This window comes from Magnolia sinica, chromosome 10, assembly GCF_029962835.1.
Source record: "Magnolia sinica isolate HGM2019 chromosome 10, MsV1, whole genome shotgun sequence".
Taxonomy (NCBI): domain Eukaryota; kingdom Viridiplantae; phylum Streptophyta; class Magnoliopsida; order Magnoliales; family Magnoliaceae; genus Magnolia; species Magnolia sinica.
The window spans coordinates 61,177,695-61,197,127 of NC_080582.1; positions in this window are offsets into that span (position 1 = coordinate 61,177,695).

Sequence of the window (19,433 nt, forward strand, 5' to 3'; positions counted from 1 at the left end):
GTGGCGCCCACCTTGTTGGACTGTTCAGCGGAGGGCCTTACTGCCTGTCTGTCTGGACAAGCCCAGGTGAAGATGAAAACACAAATGCTTGCTTGATGTAATGTAGCTGGTGGGTCCCACACATGTGGACCCACCTGAAAGTGGATTGGCTGGAGCACCACACCTCGACATATAGTTATTGTACTGGAGTAGCAAGTTCCATGGATTCCATCACATGGTATGTGTTATATTCCAAATCGTTCATCCAATTGGTGACGTGGACCCACAGTAATATATGTGTTATATACGCCGTCCCTCCATCAGCAGCTCGTGGGGCCACCCTGCACGTGTGGCACGTGTGGGGCCACCTTGATGTAAGAGTTTTATACACACCGTCTGTATTTGGATGATGGTAAGTGCAGCCCACCGTGATGTATTTTTTTATACATCCAAGCCGTCCATCTGCTTTGGTCATGATACCCACCCACATGTGTCACACGTGTGGGGTGGGACCCACCCTGATGGATGTGCCTTGTATCCATATCATCTGTATTTGGACGGTGGTGTAGCCCACCATGAATTATGTATTTTATCCCTGTCCGTTCATCTGGACGTGTTGATGGGACCCACCTTAATGTATGTATCGTGTCTCCACACCGTCCATTATGGACAGTGCAGTGAGGACCATTGTGATGTATGTGGGTATATCCCAAGCCATCCACCTGTTTTGCCAGCATTGGGACCACCATGATGTATTTACTTTATCCACACCATCCAGATTGTGCCGGACGGTGCTGGATAATATTTAGACGTTGCTGATGAGTTGGACAGTGTCTAAATGGTGTTGATTTACACGGACAATGTTTGGACAGTGTTGATTTACATGGACGATGTTTGGACAGTGTTGTCATGCCAGGTACCCTGTGATGTATGTGTTTCATGTAGGCCATTCATCTGCAGGCCCACCTATAGCATGTAGGGCCCACCTTGATGTATCTATTCTATATTCACTTCGTCCATATGACGAACATGTGGGGCCCACCTTGAGATGTGTGTATATCCATTCCGTTCACATGGAAATCCCACCTTGATGTATATTTGAGGCCCACTTGTGATGTATTAGACCCATGTGTAGGGCCCACTTATTGTGTATTTGAAGCCCATGGTTGTGGCCTAGTGTGATGTATTCGAGGCCCATGTCCTGCGGCCCATTGAGATGTGTATTAGGCACAGGTCATGTGGCCCATTGTGTTGTATATTAGGCCCATGCGAGAGGCCCAATTTGATGTATATGAGGCCCATGGGTGAGGCCCGATGTGATGTATATGTGGCTTAGGAGTGAGGCCCAGTGTGATGTATATGAGGCCCAGATGGCGAGGCTCGATGTAATGTGTGAGAGACCCATACGATGCAACCCACTTGATGTGTATATAGCCCTTACGTGAGGCCATGAGCTCGCTATATGTTTGGCACTATGTGGGCCACTCTTTTGGAGAAATGTTGGTTACATGCCCACATTGATGGGCAATGATGATTGAATGACCACGTTGTGACCTTCCCTTATGTCTTGATAGGCCCATTCTCACCGATTTCAATTGTCGAGGCGATTCTTGAGGCCGATTCTGATTATCGAGGCTGATTCTAATTGTCGAGGTCGATTCTGATTGTCGAGGTGGGTTCCGATTGTTAAGGCCGATTCTGATTTTCGAGGTTAATTCTGATTGTTGAGGCCGAATTCGATTGTCGAGGCCGATTCCGATTGTCGAGGCCAATTTCGATTGTCGAGGCTGATTCTAATTGTCGAGGTTAATTATCGAGGCCAATTATTGAAGTTGTTGATGATTATCGAGGTCGATGCTGATTTTCAAGGCCGATGTTGATTGTCGAGGCCGATTATCGAGGTCGATGCTGATTATCAAGGCCAATTATCGGTGTCGATTATCGATATCGATTATGAGTATGTGACAGCATAGCATCATGATACATGCCCATATACATTATCTGCATATATTATGAAATGTGGTTGACCATTGCATATGTCATTGGGTAGGTTGTTATGAGACTCCCTAATAAGTAGAGATTGTCTCACATGAGCGTACAGTATGCGCAGGATTGATGCACGACTAGATTGTATGAATCATGCATCTTGCATTGTGTTGTGATTACTATACGCCCTAGTGACATCAGGGTCGTAGCCTCCATAGGCATGTCATGGATGGTTAGATGGGACACCGAAAATGTTCGGTTCAAGCATCTGGGCACTTTGGATGTCTGTGAGTGAAAGTCCCTAAACCTTTGTGGCCAGGAGTCACTCCAATGTCTAGACCTAGTGGATTAAATGAGGGCCCGAGTACCAAATACCAGTAGGCCGCGTCTCCCACTATATTGTGGTCGGTTGGAAGGGGGTGATGATCCTGTATATGTACAGTACTGATATGTGGACTTATTGAGCAGGAGTTGCATACTCATTCATTCATTCATTCACTATCCACTCGGGTGCGCAACTATTTGTTACATGTACCTTCACAATGGCCAGGATTTCGGTCGGTGTGCGCAACTAACTTGAGATTAGGAGTTTATCACATTGAGTCTGACTATGCAAATTAGGCATAAGATTAGTTTGGATAAAAGTCCCTTGTGATGGACCCCATAGCCTACGATACTATGTACTATTATCCTGAATTCACACTCCTGCATGGTCATTTCATTCGCATCGCATATTGCATTACATCTATTTGATTCTCTATGTCTCCGCATTATATAATCGATCTGTATTGCATACTCTAATATTGTATGATTTATACACTTGCTTGTATTTTTGACATTGTATGATTTGTGGACCTGCATTGTATACTTAGAACTTACCATGCGCACACACTTTCACCACCCTCTAAGCTTTCTATAAGCTTATGCATGATAGATGCGTGCAGGTGGCGTTAGGTTGTAGCAGCGTGGAGCTTGGAGCATGTAGCTGACTTCTGGAGCTTTGATTTCGATATATGTATTTCCCTTTCAGAACTATATTCAAATGTTTATATTAGTGGATATGTGATGATGATGTTACCTTTGTGATTTAGGTAAACTTATGGTTATGCTTCTAATGAGACAAATGTACGTTGGAAAATCCTCATTGTAGGATCTCAAGATCGAAATCTGGTGTATGGGCACTAGGAGCTGAGAATGGGGTACTACAAAGGCTGTCAGCAAATCAGGGATTTTGTGAGCCCGATTCCCAGGTTTAAGGCGTGAAAGAAGGTGGTTGACACTAAATGATGAGGCCAGAAAGGACACAAGTGCGGGCACCTTCAATAAGAAAGCAGTGCCCCAACTACAACCGATTCGTCTGACTGGGATTGAGGTCAAAAGCATCATTACGAAACTAAATGTGCAGCTGGGGAAGATCGGAAAGAGGAAATAAATAGGTACAAAAGGAGGACGAGAACAAGATGATGATGTTGAATCAACATACTTCTTAAAGCAGTCCATATTATATGATCTGAAATACTAGAAGGATATTCTCGTACATCATAACCTTGATGTTATGCACATTGAGAAGAATGTATGTAAAATTCTTATTGCATTGATGTTGAACACAACTGGAAAAACCAAGGACGACGCTAACACACGTAGAGACTTGAAGCAGCTAGGAATAAAGAAGCGTCTATGGTTAGAAAATACTAATGGCAAGGTGATCCAAAAATAAGGTCCTTTCTTACTTCGAAAAGAAGAGAAATTTTTTTCATCCAGACTTTACGTGAGCTTCGTGTTCCAGTCAGTTTTAGTGGGAATTGGAAGAACATCATAAATGAAGATAGTGTGGATTTAAAGGGTATGAAGTCTCATGATTACCATGTGTTGATGCAACATTTGCTTCCAATTTTGATCCAACACACATTCAGGGATAGTAAGCATATGCGCACTATAATTAGAAGCTTCGGTACCTTTTTCAATGCCCTATGCTCGCGAACCATAGATATTGAAATGTTAATGGCTCTCGAGAAGGGCATGGTAAGGACATTATGTGAGCTTAAGATTACATGTCGTCCTTCAATTTTTGTTGTGATGAGGCTCGCGTATGTGGTTGTGTCTGCTATCAATGGATGTATTCATTTGAAAGGTATGATATGATTTTAATGTGAATAAACCCACCCAACATCTACAATTACATTTTTTAATGTGTCATTAACTCTTTTAGGTTCATGAAGACGTTTAAGGCGTACGTCTGCAATAAGACACGACCTGAAGGTTGTATGGCAGAACGATACATTCAAGAGGAGACACTTATATTCTGCAACCAATACAGAAGCAAAAATAATACAAGCCTCTTGGAGAAACTGGAAAAGCAGTTGGACGGATCAATTTCACTCCCACCGAAGTTGGAAGATATTGTTAATGACTTTGATGTTGATGAGGTTGGTATAGTTGGCCCTAGTCAAAGTGTCATTTTAGAAGGTATTGAATACAAGCAGGCTCGCACTTGGGTACTGAAGAATCAATCCAACTATGATATATGGCAAGGGTATGCACTAGACTTAGCTTGTATGTATATGTCTTCTTCATTTATTTTAAATACAACATAAATGTAACAACATTTATGAGAAAAAAATTTGTCAATTTTGTTACAAGCTTCTTAACTTGCAGGAAATATGCTAATTTCTTGAAGCAACACACCGTAGTTGCCGAGAAGAGGACTAAGGTGGCGAGTGATGAAGAGTTCATACCTTGGTTGAAGAAACATCTAGACTTGGATGAATCAAGTAATGAAGTCTTCATAGCTATAGTTAGGGGACCAAAGGCTTTTGCAATGTGGTATAATAAGTATTGTATTAACGGTTTCCTCTTCCTCACTAAGGATTACGAAGAGAATAAAATGAACTAGAACAGTGGGGTTAGTACAGAGAATATGACCACCTTCTGATCTAGTGCTAAGGATAAGAATGCAGTGGATGAATCTGTACCTTATTATGGGATCCTCCACAAAATCATCCAACTAGAGTACCAAGAAGGGTACAAGTCAATCCTACTAAAGTGTGATTGGGTGAAGGTGATGCATCAAGGTGTTTCTTTCAATGTTGAAGGGAATTTGAGATTGGTGAATTTGTCTAATCTTCTCAGTTCAGACCAAGTGGGTGATGAGTTGTTTATTCTTGTGGAGCATGGCGTGCAGGTTTTCTATTCTAGAGATTTAAAAAATCCTGATTGGCATGTGGTCTTAGAGGTTCCAAGAAAGATTTTCATCAAAGATGAGACGAGCCTTTTATCAGAAACACAGGTTGTAACTGATGTTGAAGTAGGACCTAATCTCACTGAAGTAGAGATGGGTGGCGAGTTGTTATTAAATGACAATGAAGATATTTGCGTGGTATTGAAAAGGAAAAGAAAAGAAAGTGAGTAGGGAGAAAAAGTTGATTTGTTGGTACTTCTATGTATACTTAAATTGGAACTCAATGCTGCTAATTTTACATTGTTTTAAAGTAAAGTGATGTTTTTAGCCATCAGCATTGCTACGATTCACGTACGACATGTCATTCAACATTTTTTTATGTTAAATGCTAGCTTTCATGGCCTATAAAGAACTAGATGGCATAGGTATTAAAAACTGAATTCCTCGATGCCTGCCATGTGCTCTTACGTTACACATCTGCACAAAGATTGGACTGCTCTAATCACCCATTTATGGCAAGTTTTGCTTGTTGAATGTGGATGGATATTTGTAATTTGAGTTAACTGCACCTTTTCAGGCCACTGACCGAATGGCCACCCATTTGGATTGCCTTACATTTTGGGTATGGGTAGTCCACCTAGTGATTAGAAAGCAATTGTCCTGATCATTGTACACATGTACCACATGTACAAGAAAGGCTTTTAACTGTGCACTTGATGAAACTCATTGGTGTCTATCTTTTTTGCACTATATCTTTGTCTAATTTTATTTTTGTTGATGTTTTTAATGTGGGTTTGCCTCTTGTTGTGCTGGTAATGATGAGATGGGCTGGTAATTAATTAGATTAGTTGAGCAGTCCTATCCCCTGATTCATTGATGCTTGTTTGTTAAAACCATTGGAATTCATGGTTCTTTAAGTTTCCAACATTGTCTAAATATTACTTTAGCATTAAAATGTTATTTTTCTATATGTAGGAATTTATCTTACCTTTAACATTATGTTATTTCTCTAATTGTTGGATTTGTTCTGAAAATTTCTTGCAGGGAATTGTTTTCACAGTCAGAATTGTCTAATCAACACTCTTCATTTTCTTGAAAATTTTCTCAACAGGTCCTACTAATCCTAGTATGATTTTCTAGAGTTCAATGTCATATTTTTCTCAATCAATAATGTAGGAAGTTATCATACATTGTTAGGAATTAATGGTGATAGATTCAAACAGTGATAGAATACATTCAAACGATGAGGATGCTACAGACGAGTACATAATCTGACTTGGACTAAAGATCATACACATGAACAATGATCCATATATGCATGTCGAAATTAAACTATCCAAACATGTTTGCGAACCATTGGTGGCTCGAAATAGAAAAAAATCCAACAGTCCAAATTTATCACCCGAATGAGTACATTGCTCTAATGTTTGGTTCAAGTTAATTTATGTCTGCAGCAGGCATTTCTTGATGATTGCTGAATGTAATTCTGCTATGCAAGCCTAATTCTGCTATGAATCACTCAAAAGCACCTTTAAATTATCTGCTTATAATAATCACGACGAGATGATGGGATCAAGCCAATAGGCCACGCTGGGCTATTCATCACTAGCCATGGCATGGGCTAAACACTGGGCCTAGAGTTCAAGCTGGGGCATGACCCTTGGGCCAAGTTTAGGAGTCCAAGCTCCACCTATGAAGGTTAGGTTACTAGGGCCAAGCCCAACCACCCATAATAATGCATCACACCTTGTTAGAGCTTCCCAACTTTTTTCTTTTCTCCCTGATTTTACACCATTCTAGTGTTCGATTGTCCTCCTCAGTTGTCAGTTGTGGCGATGGTGTTGAGATACAACTATAAAGATCGTGATTGAGAAATCTTCTATTAAATAAATGATTAAAAGTAAAATTGTGAGAAGTCCAAATTCAAAGGGAAATCATATTGCGAAAACTTTGATTTATTATTTTGTTGCAGTGGGGCACATGTTGTATGTATATGAGATCCAACCTGTCCCACAACTAAATCCTATTCGAAGATCGGACAAATAAAAATTCTATTGGATCCAACCAAACAGTGGGCCACACCATAGAAAATAATATCTGCTGCCCAAAAACATCCAAATTGAGGTGTTGCTCATATGATGATTGGATCGACCAGACCTTTTGTTCTAGAGACGATCTTGGTGAGGTACATAAATCTCAACTAGTATTCTCATCCCTACGAATCACTTATCTCATAAATTTGGTTTGTGGTGGTATTATATATATATATATATATATATGTACAATCAACATTCCTTAGGAATTTTGCTCTAACAATTTCTAAGGAAAAAGTAACAAAAAAACAATAAAATATGGCTAGCATCCATAGTGTGTGAATAGGACTTAACTACAATCATTTTTTTCCTTATTTGGTTTTAAGCATTAAGCGATGTAGCCCTTGAAGATGTATTGGATAGTCTAGTCTCATATCTTCTTTTTATTCTTGGGTTTGATTTATATTGCCAATGAAACAGGCATATGGAGTCATTCGGCACAGAGCCACTAGGGGATGGAGCTCGTGAAGATGCCATAAGTAATAAGATAACTTTTATATTTTTCTTCTTTTAACCTCAACATTTAATTTTCTTTTATATTGGCGGTGATGAAACATGTGTGTAGCTAATTTCCCATTTTATTTCCCATTTTATGCAGACAAGTTGTCATCTTCATCGTCTAGGAAGAGAGGTCCTACGCGAGGTCGAGAATTAAATGAGAAGACTTCATTGAAGAGGATTATTACGACTAATGAATTTGGGCAACCAAATGCAAGGGATATAAATCAGGTCACATTCAATTCATGCATTGGTGTTCTCACCCACACCCACATCCCAATCACCTACACAAACTTTCACCAGGTGCCTCCGGGGCACCTTTAGAGGGTCATTGACAACTTGGAGTGTAGTTATGATTTTTAGAATAACCAACATGCGATGACAAAGTAAGTTCGTGAACGTGTGAATACCTCTTGGAGAAATTACAAGAACCAGTTGCATTTAAAGTATGTTAAGGACAAAGATCCTGCAGTTGTGAAGTCATATCCAGCCCCTGTTGGTGTGCCTATAGAGGATTGGATACTCTTTGTGGATCAACACAATACAAATGTATTTAAGGAATTAAGTACAAGAAATGCATCCAATCGGGCCAAATAAGTTGGCCCTTCTACACTTGGGCAGCGTAGCATGGTTGTCATGCGCCATCAGATGGTACATGTCTTAAAATATATATATCTTACTATATTTATGATGATTATTTGAAATTATTAGTCATTTAATTCCATTACTAATGTGTTTTGGCATGTATGTAATGTGGAAAAGGCAATTGAGAGGAATCCTACTAGTGATGCCGAGGTTGGTGGGGCTGATGTGTACATCAGAGCCCATACAACAAAGGATGACAAATTACACTTTCCTGAAGCCTTTGTAAGTGCAACCCTCGTACATCCTATCATTATCCATATGAATTTTAAATGTGACTTTCAATTGCTAATTTTTCTTTTGGATGTTGTCATAGGAAAAAATAAAGTCGATTTAGAGTAGTAATCCAGCATCTCGGATGACCAATGTAGATGATGTCCTTACACAAGTATATATGCTTGTCCTTCAATTACTTGAGTTTATTTATACTTACGCATTCTCTGATAAATCAACTTGCAATTCTGATTACAGTCAATTGGGAGTGAAAGTAGAGGGCGCATGCGGGGTATAGGTGGAAATGTAGGCAAGATTGCATTGAGGAAGACTACCTATTATAGATAAGCTCAATATGGTGACACAGGATTGAGATAATTTGAAGGAGGAAGTAGGTGAAATGAAGAAAAGTCTGGTAGACCTCCATATGAACGTTAATTGTGTTGTAGAAAAGCAAGGGGAACAGGGGGTTGTGGATCCACCGACAATACCTCCATTTAAATATAGTCATGCCTTGTCGGTATGTATGTGTTTCTCTATTACAAATTTATGTTTATGATTATATGCACCTCCATTTAAAAATACTAATGACATGTTATACTTTTACATGTAGCCTGATTTGATACATATTGGCAAGAGATGTGATCTTTGCGATTAGAAGAAACAGGTAGTTGCTCGTGGTGAGGTGCATGAAGTTGATCCAACTGCCCATGTCCATGGAGCAGATCTATGTGAAGGAAATTTTAGTGTTGTCCTAATCGAGATTAAAGTTCGCATGCAGAGTTGTGGAAGGAAGATGGTTATCATCATACACTTGAAGAGGTCCGCATAGGAGGATTTGTTGTTTGGCCCAAGCTATTTCTAGCCATCTATCCATGATGTTTATGATTAGACATTAAAAAAATTGAGAGAATTTACTTTTATTTTCAAACTATACGGTAACATAGACACTTATCTGAATATTATGGAATGGAATGGAATGGATTTAACTCTCACATTAGATTACACACACACATATGGAATGGCATGGAATGCATTTAACACTCACATCAGATTACACCCACATGTATGGAATGGAATGGAATAGTTTAACACCCACGTTTATGCTTTGATATATTTGGTTGGCATTTTAACCTCCTTTTGAGGAATTGAAATATTTGTAATAATTTTTACTTTTAGTGTTATTTGCACTTGGGGGGTGCCGGGGGGAGAGAGAGAGAGAGAGAGAGAGAGAGAGAGAGAGAGAGAGAGAGAGAGAGAGAGAGAACTATAGGGAATTATCATCATCCGTGGCAAATATTGCAGAGAATGCGATCAGTCCTAACGAGAAGTTCCTTCATCATTATTCCACGACTGCTGTTGATTCTACATGTCTATAGAAATTACTCTAAAAATAGATATGTGTAAATATTTTTGTTCATTAATATTTTCGAAGTTTATATTTTGATTTAGGATATCTCATAATTTGGACGTGTTTTTTGCAGGGTCTAAAAAACTCTCATGATTTATTCAACTATGAGTTTTGGCATCTTTAGCTTTTTCTTTGAATGAAGAGGCCGGTTTCACATTTGCGAGCATCCTAACCTTGTGTGCAGTTGGTAGTTCCATCATACTTGGGTAAGGAAAATCGGATGTGTTTTTTCTTCTTAATTGCATTATTTCAGTTAGACAGTTCAATCGAATGATTTGAACTAATCTTTAAGCCTATAACAGATTTCTAAGGCTACCATACATAGATTGAATGTGCAGATAATGCAGATTTCTAAGGCTATCAAATCCATCGAGTTTGACCTTGAGAAGATGAAGAAAGTAAGTTTCAGATGCACACAACATGTTGTACAAAGATATACTGTTGAATAATTTCATAGGGAGATTGTCAGAATCTTTGGTATTGCAGGCAATAGTGACAAAGCAAACGGAGATTGCTGAGTCGCTGGATAGCCTGTAGGACTCGAAATGTCAGGTAATATGCTTTTATGCTGGTTCTCATCTGAGCAAATGAATGCAGGATGGCTGCATTTTATGCTGGTTTCCCTGGTATGCTTCCTTTTTCATGGTCTATTTGGGAACAGTCGGTTTCTTTTCTTATTCTACCATTTGTATTTACTATCTATCTGTGTCAAACAGAAACTGTGCCTATAAGAACTGTAAACTGGCAATACTCATCTGGACTTCAGGCAGTTGCTGATGTTGTTGCAGCCATTAAAGATGGATTTTATGACATAGGATGCATGCATCCTATTGAGAGGCTTAATGGTCATGTTATGTTTTTTATGAACTCTGGATTTATCTTTATTATTATTGTTATTTAAAAAAAAAAAAAATCTTCTCAATCCAGGGATTAGGCCTAGATTGGAGTCAGTTACAACAAATCCAATGGCTAGGGAAGGGTCAATAAATCCCAAGATACATTCTTGCTGAACTCTACATCTTCTTTTATGTTTTGCATGTTTTTTTTTTTTTTTTGCATTAAGAAAGGATGTTTATTTCACTCACAAAGATCTTTTATAATGTCACAGGTAAAGAGTTGAATATTAGAAAGATGAGAAGCTATGGTAGGGCTAGTTCCAGATTCCCAGGTAAAAGAGGAAAGTTTATGTATGGTAGGTGGCCATTCATAAAACTTTTGCCACCACCCATACCTGTGCCAAATGATGTCCATATCCTTACCCTGCCCAGGTAAGTTAGTCGACCCTGATACTGATACATGATACTAAAAAGGCCGACCTAAGAGTCCTAGAGGAAGGGGGGGGGGGGGGGGGTTTGGACTGTGCCAAATTTAAAAATTAAAAGTGGGATTAAACAGATATAAATAAAGATAGCACTTAAACAATCCCACAAAGGCAAAATGAATAACAACCTCAAATGTACAAGTATTGAGAGGTTGATACAAATGTTGTTCTAAGGACAACCTTATACCAAAAACCAATGGCTTATGGTAGGACAACCTGATTTCTAGAACGGTTTGTGTATCAAAATCCCAAACTGATATAGAGGAATAAATAATAAAATAGCAAAGAAAATAACTAAGCTATTATAGCATTCTCACACTTACATAAAAAGATTACAACATTCTCCACAAATGCTTAAAAAGGAAATTACAACATCCACACAATGCCACAATCAATCAATCACCACAAGACTAGAAATTATAGTGGTTCGTTTGTGTGTACACCAATTGTTTAGAAAAACAACCACACAACTACTCCACTCCCAATATCCTCACACAGTAGATATTGGCATTCACTATGAAATAGGTTTTTCAAGGTTCACCTAAAACCTTCATAGTTGTATCTTACAAGTGGGCTTACACAATTAAAAAACCCCACACTCTGAGTTTTGGATTACCTCAGACAAACTAAAATGAAAGAGATATTTCCTAGCACAATCTCAAAGAAACTAAAAGAATAAATTTATAGAATTGTGAAATACTTATTTGGATATTCTCCTTTGATGCAGCTCGGTAGAACCAATTCGAAGTAGAAGTTCAACATAGATGTTCAATGTTTACAGTCACTTATAAAATGGTTCTAAGTTCTAAATGATTTTTTAGATTAAATCACTTTGGGCTAGCTTGACTTGATTTTGATTCCAAGAAATGAGAAAACTTCAATCTCTTATTCAAATAAGATTGGAATGTAGCATACAAAATCAAATGCAAAAAAGATAATTAAAGAGAACATTTAATGAGCACTAAATAGCTTAAGAATATCACAAACTTATCTCTCAGAGTGGTGTCTTGATTTTGCTTGAATTGAATAATAAATTATGAAAATTATGCTCTATTTATAAGTGCAGAAACTGCTCATTTGACTGGCCCAGATGTCAGCTCAACTGGTCAAAGAACCAACAAACTTTTAAAAATTTGTGCGCGATAAGATAAGACCGTTCCACGACTGGTTGAAGGGCCTGCACGACTCATCTAGCCCTGCCCACGACTGGTCATGTGGAACCCAATTTAGTTGCTTGACTTTGAGTCGAGCCTGCTCGACTGGTTGATCACTATTCACTCGACTGGTCGAGCAGTCTCCAGGACTGGTCGAAGCTATAACAGAAAATTCTGAAAATCAGTAACAAACCTACGACTAATCGAGAATTTTCTTGGACTGGTCAAGCCAGTACTAGGACTAGTGGAACATAGTCTAAGACTAGTTGAGAAACAGTCTATACACTTATGCAGTGACCTAATTAAAGTATGCAATAAAAAATGACCTAACCTATGGTAAATTTAGGGTCATTCATGCCTTATAAGCAATGTCTGAACATTGAAACATCTTTTGCTTCGGTTGATTGTTGATCTTGAAATACACGAAGCTTGATAACTTGACATACTTTGATTCTTGAATGTTAAGTACTTTTAAAGCTTGAACTTGTGACACTTTGAAGCTTGAATTTGTAGCTTAAACTTGAAGTACTTGAGTTGTATTTCACTTTGAGCTTTAAGTACCAAAGTAAAGTATATTGTCTTGACTTAGATGAAGCTTTGAAAGCTTGAACTATCAATTGATGTAGTTCTTAAATTTGTGAATCTCTTATACTTGTGATGCTTGAATCTTGAATTAGAACATCTTGAACTTGTACATGAATTGCATGATCTTGACTAACAAGATGAACTAAACAAGATACAGATTCCAAGGGGTTTTGACACTACAAAATTTGACAATCATAGGAGCTAGAAAAACATAGCACTTACAATCTTCCCCTTTGTCAAATTTGTGACAAAACACACTTCATTAAAATAAGATAAGCATAACCCGCACAATAAAGAATCATGCACCGATTACAACTTGGTTAAAGAATCATGCACCAATTACATCCTAGTTAAACCAATACGCATCATCAATCAATACTCATCAATACTCTGCCTTACTTACTCCCCCTTACTCCCAGCTTCATACAACGAAATATTTGCCTACCTATCCACAATCAGAATAAATTCTCCCCCCCTTTTGTCATAAAATGAAAAAGGAAAGAACGATAGTGGAAGTAGATAATTAAGAAAGTAAATAAAAGAGTAATAAATAAGAGAATATATGATCAAGAGAAGTACATAAGCAAGTTAACCAAGTTCATAAGCAAGCATGTCCAAGCACATAAAACACAAGAAGTTCAAGTAGTATAAAAGTTATTACAAAACACATATTCAAATACTAATTTGAACCCGATGAAGGAGAAGGTATAGAAGGATCAATTTGATGAAGTCCCTTGTTAATGCACTTCAGATACTTGCGCATATATTTAAATTGCATTTCATGGGATACATTCATACTTTCAACCTTCTCCTCAAGTGAGCACAAACGTGCATTAAAGTCAGATGGCTGATAATAAGGATCGGCAGCAGAATCAGATTCAATTTCATCAAAAAGTTCATCCATATTGATATCATATGGAGGCAAATCACCTTCCTTTACATTTGCGGTAGCAGCTCCATCAGCACCCACATCAACTTGTCTTGGGGCCAACTTCAAACTCATCTTGTTAATGTTAGAGTTGTCGAATGGTAGTTGGGTAATGGGAGCCTCTCCAACAGGCATATCTACTAAATAATGGGTGGCTAACACAGTCATAAGATAAGCAATGGGTATGTCACTGTGACTTGGGTGGAGACGGAACAGAATTATGCTATGACAAATCAAAGAAGGAAGACATATAGAGACTACAAAAATGATGGAATGAAGAATATGAACCATGAATGTAGTAAGTTTGGTTTTGTTACTAGATCGAGGATAAACATTTGAAATGAAAATCCTATGAAGGATTCTGTATTTAGGTAATAGAAACTTGGAGGCAAGCACATTACCAGTACTCCATTCCGCATTTATATTACATAAATCTCTAGTGAGCATTCGCTTCTCAATTTCAGAAGGTTTTGCCACTAGAGAGCTAACGGGAATACCTTCGTCATTAACTGGAAGGTCCATTAAACCAGAAATAAGATGACGTTCCACATCAAATGGACTTTCTCTAGTTGCAATAGTAAATGTTAGATTTTCAGTAGAAAAATCAGTAATGCACGCATACATAGCCTGTTCAATGGAGCGGTATGCCGGCCCACCCCAATGTAGTATGTTATCCCATCCTACAGACTGAAGGAGAGGAAGGATATTAAACAGAGTCAAATGATCCATGTTAACAGGATGTTCTACTATCACATTGCACAAACGAATATCCCATACATAATGGGGATCATCCTCGAGCGACTGAAGGTGGCGCACTGTGATAGGAGTCGAATGAGATGAAGAGGGAGCATGAGATCCTTTCTTCTTGGTTCTACCCTCCATTTGCAACAAAGAAATCAAGAAACAAAGAGATTACAAAAGAGGCAAAATAAGTTTATAGTAGATCAGATTTTTGAATAGAAAATCCCAAAACCAACATAAATCATGAAAAAAACCACACAAATGAAGGAAAGGAAGTGCAAAGGACTTAAATCTACAAGAAAATTGAAAACAATGCACTAACCATGGATGAATCGAAGATGGGTTCGATCGGTCGACGTAGGGCTCGTTAGAGAAGAAGACCCAAATGAAGAAAAAAGTAATTTTTTCGAAATAAATAGGCAAACCCGTGTTTTACGATGGGTCGAGTACATGCTCAACCGGTCGTGCCACGACTGGTCGAGTATGTACTCGACTGGTCATGCACAACAAAAAATGTACAATTTTTCATAAAATTTAAATTTTAAAAATTTTAAATAACTAATATATACATTATGATACAAAAAGACATGAATCAACAATTCATATTGCACATACCAAGGTTAAATTTCAATTAAGCAAACTTGCTTTTATCAAGCGGTTTTGTGAATATGTCACCAAGTTGAGTCTCGGTCGGAACATAATCTAATGAAATTGTCTTGTCTTCTACTAATTCATGAATGTAGTGATATCTAATGTCAATATGCTTGGTTCGTGAATGCTGGATTGGATTTTTAGAGATATTAATTGCGCTTGAATTTTCATAGTATAAAACGATAGCTCTTACGTAATTCTATAATCTCTTAACATTCTTTTTATCCATACAAGCTAAGTACATGTATTACCTATAGCAATGTATTCAGCTTCAACTGTTAAAAGTGATACGAAACTTTATTTCTTACTTAACCAAGAAACTAAATAGTTCCCTACATAGAAACAACCACCACTGGTTGATTTTCGATCATCAATGTTACCAGCCCAATCAGCATCCGTGTAACTAGTTAATTGCACACTAGTATCATGTGGATACCAGAGACCAAGATTAGCTAAACTAGTGACATATCGCATAATCTGCTTAACAACAATTAAATGTAACTCTTTAGGGTCAGATTGATATCTAGTGCAAATTTCAACGCTAAATGCAATATTAAGTCAACTCGCAGTTAAATAAAGCAAACTACCGATCATACCGCGATACAACTTATGATCCACACACTTACTTGTAGAGTCCTTTAAGAGTTTTAAAGTAGTACTCATTAGAGTATCAAAATTTTTTTCACTCTCAAATCAGAACTTTTTAACTAAGTTCAAAGCATACTTGGTTTGAGAAATAAAGAAACCATCAGGAAGCTGTTTGACTTGTAACCCTAAAAAATAGTTTAGTTCTCTAACCATGCTCATTTCAAATTTAGACTTCATAAGATCTGCAAACTCAACAGTCATGTTAGCACAGGTAGATCCATAGATAATATCATCAACATAGATTTGCACTATTAGTATGTGATCACTATACTTCTTTACAAACAATGTCTTATCAACACTTCCCATTATAAAGTTATGACTTAGCAGAAACTTAGTCAACTTTTCGTACCATGCCCTGGGAGCTTGTTTCAAACTGCAGAGTGTCTTTTTTAGGTGACAGACGTTATTAGCATTCTTAAGGTCTTCAAAACCCGTTGGTTGTTCAACATATACTTCTTCATGTAAATCGTCATTTAAGAATGCACTCTTTACATCCATTTGGTATATTTTGAACTTTTTAAAGTATGCAATGGATATAAATAGTTTGATTGATTCAAGACAAGCTAATGGGGCAAAGGTCTCATCATAATCGATGCATTCAATTTGAGTGTACCCTTATACAACTAGCCTAGCCTTGTTTCTAATAATATTACCAAGTTCATCAGACTTATTTTTGAAAATCCATTTTATTCCAATAATGTGTTTATCTTTCAGTCTTGGAACTAAGTACCAAACATCATTTCTAACAAATTGATTAAGCTCTTCTTATATCGCAACAATTCTGTTTTCATCAGTAAGAGCTTCTTTTACATTAGCCAGTTCAATCTGAAATGTAAAGCGTACGTAGTTACACATATCTTCAAGTTGTTTACGAGTGTGCACACCAGTGAGAGGGTTTCTAAGGATTTGATTAGTTGGATGGTCTTCAACTGTCCTCAGTTCCATGTTTTTTGACTTGATGAAGAGTCAGGTTTATCAATTAAAAGAACTTCATCATTTTCTGAACTTGAGACAGGTGTATTTAAGTGATAATCTATAACCACATTAATGGATTCTTGAATTAAACCAGTCCTCTTATTAAGAACTCGATATGCTCGACTATTTAGAGCATACCGTAAAATATCCCTTCATCACTTTTGGTGTCAAATTTTTCCAGATTTTCACGGTCACGTAAAATATAGCACTTGCTGCCAAAAACTTGAAAGTATTTCACAGTAGGCTTCTTATCAAACCACATTTCATAAGTCATTTTACCATTTGATTTTTTAGTATAAACGCGATTAATAATATAACAAGCAGTATTTATGGCTTCAGCCCAAAGGCTTTTAGGAACCTTCATACTATTTAACATAACATTTTCCATTTCTTGAAGCACTCTATTTTTTCTTTCTAATACACCATTTTGTTGTGGTGTTTTGGGCATAAAAAAATTATATGATATTCCCTGATCACTGCGAAATTTCTCAAAACTGCTATTTTCAAATTTCGAACCATGATCACTACGGATCTTAGACACTTGTGATTCTTTTTCCGTTTGGATATGTTTAAGTATCCATTTTACTTCATCAAGAGTTTTTTATTTCTCTCTTAAGAAGACTAACCAAGTATACCTGGTAACGTCATCAACAATTACCAGAATATACTTCTTGCCACCTCGACTCTCTGTTTTAGTTGGTCCAATGAGATCCATATGGAGAAGTTCGAGTGGTTTAGATGTGGCATTGGAGTTTACCTTTTTGTGAGTATTCCTGGTTTGTTTGCCAATATGGCATTCGCCACATATTTTATCTATTTTTTGTATTTTGGGTAAACCTCGTACCAACTCTCTTTTGCTCAATCTATATAAGTTGCGGTAGTGTATATGTCCAAGGCGCTTATGCTATAATTTGGTCTCATCGGTATGGACCATGTAGTATGATATATTAGATGAGCTTGAATCACAAATAATATAGTGGTTTTCAGAAATTCTGCAACCAGTTAATATTACAGAACTATTTTTATTAAGAATTTCACATCCTTGGTTAGTAAATTTTACACTATGATTATTATCGCATATTTGAGAGATGCTTAGTAAATTATATTTTAACCCTTCAACATATAAAACATTCTCAAATAGTGGGAGGTTAAAAAGCTGAATTGTACCTTGGCCAATAATTCTGCAATTGCTACCATCACTGAATGTGACTGAACCATCAGTCATGTCTTTAAGATTGGTGAACAGACCTTTGTTGCCTGTCATATATCTGGAGCATCCACTGTTTAGGTACCACTTTGAATGGCTAGAAGCTTTGAAAGCGGTGTGGGCATCCAAACATGTAACCTTAGGGACCCATTTCATTACAGTTTTGGGTTTAGGAGTAAAGTTGGTCTTCTTGTATTTGTAGTTGTAACAAGACCGACCCACTGAGTTAGATTTTAAGAGCTCCTTAAGTAAATCAACAATTTTCTCAGCTAAAGGATTACGATTCTGATTTTTATAGTTGATATGGTTGCTTTTAGGTTTTATAGTTTGAAAAGTTTTAACATTTTTAGAATAATTTTGATTCTGACTTTTCCCTTTTGAGTTTGAAGACTCCTCTTTCAGAAATTTGGGTGGAGTATTTTTATGTTTGGGAGGAATACTTTTGTCGTAGACCAATCTAGATCGATCGCCACATTTTCTGGATCCGGATAAGAGTTTTTCTAACTTAGGATCACCTTAGGCATATCTCCAAGTGTTTTTTAAACTCAAAAGTGAAGAGACTTTTAGTTTTAGCTTTTCATTTTCAGATTTTAGATTTTCAACTTGGGAGGTTTTGAAATCTAAGTTGCACTTAGTTTTTTCAAAGCAGTCTGAAATGTGAGATTTTCTAAGACTAGATTATCAAAATTTTCTTTAAGTATTGAAAACTTTTTTCTTTTCTGAAGTTTTAATTTTATAGCGATTTTGTAACTTTCCTTGTATAGGGCATTATAAGCATCTTGAAGATCTTCTTCATTTTCATTGTCACTATTCAAATTTTCTTCACTAGTTAAATCATCATTATCTGAAAAAGTGAACTTAGCTAGAGTCATAAGGGCTTTAACTTCATTACCCAACTCGGTTTCAGAATCTTCTGACTCAGAAGAGGGCTTCAGAGCAGGAAGATTCATCCCAAGTAGCCAACATACCTTTCTTTTTTAGGTTTGTCCTTTTTAGGACATTTGTTTGCTAGATGCCCATATTCATGGTAGTTGTAACATTGATTGTCTTTTAAAGATTTCCAAGTTTTAGATTTAGATTTCTTCTTTTCATTAGCTTTTTGTAAATCAACCCTCTTTTTATTTTTGAAAATGTTATAAAACTTTTTAGCTAAAAGGGCCATATCATCTTCAGAATTTTCTAAATCAGAATTATTACTATTTTCTTGAGAAATACTTTTAGAA